General features: G+C 22.8%; 1 protein-coding gene across 1 annotated transcript in view; it reads right to left on the bottom strand.

The window, feature by feature from the left end:
* The window catches only part of LOC107665992 (alpha-1-syntrophin-like), a 28,049-nt gene that overhangs the window by 3,548 nt on the left and 24,031 nt on the right, over positions 1 to 470 (bottom strand). The window lies entirely within an intron of this gene.

Raw genomic sequence — 470 nt, forward strand, 5'->3', positions numbered from 1 at the left:
ATAATATAATATAATATAATATAATATAATATCATATAATATAATAATACAAGCTGAAGCATTAAAATTACTGAGTAGAAATATATAAAAATTAAAACTGAAATAAAAATATATTAAACCTATGTTAAAATAAATAATAAAAATCACAAAAGCACATAATAAAACTACTAAAAATTAAACTAAATTTAAAATGGAAATTAAAAATATGAATATAAAATTTCAAAATACTAATGCAAACTATGATAGTATATAAATAACACTAAAATAATACTAATCTATATCAGAATATGACCCTTCATGATAAACTCCAGTGTTTTGGCTTCAACAGCTGTTTGTATTTTATTATCTCTCATTTTGGCAGGCTAAAAAAATCAGGTATGCATAAACAAATAAATAAAGCACTGTCCACGTAAAATGTGACCCTGGAGCACAAAAGCAGTCTTAAGTCGCTTGGGTATATTTGTAGCAAT

This window comes from Sinocyclocheilus anshuiensis, unplaced genomic scaffold (genome assembly GCF_001515605.1).
Source record: "Sinocyclocheilus anshuiensis isolate Anshui unplaced genomic scaffold, SAMN03320099.WGS_v1.1 scaffold447, whole genome shotgun sequence".
In the NCBI taxonomy this organism is placed as follows: Eukaryota; Metazoa; Chordata; class Actinopteri; order Cypriniformes; family Cyprinidae; genus Sinocyclocheilus; species Sinocyclocheilus anshuiensis.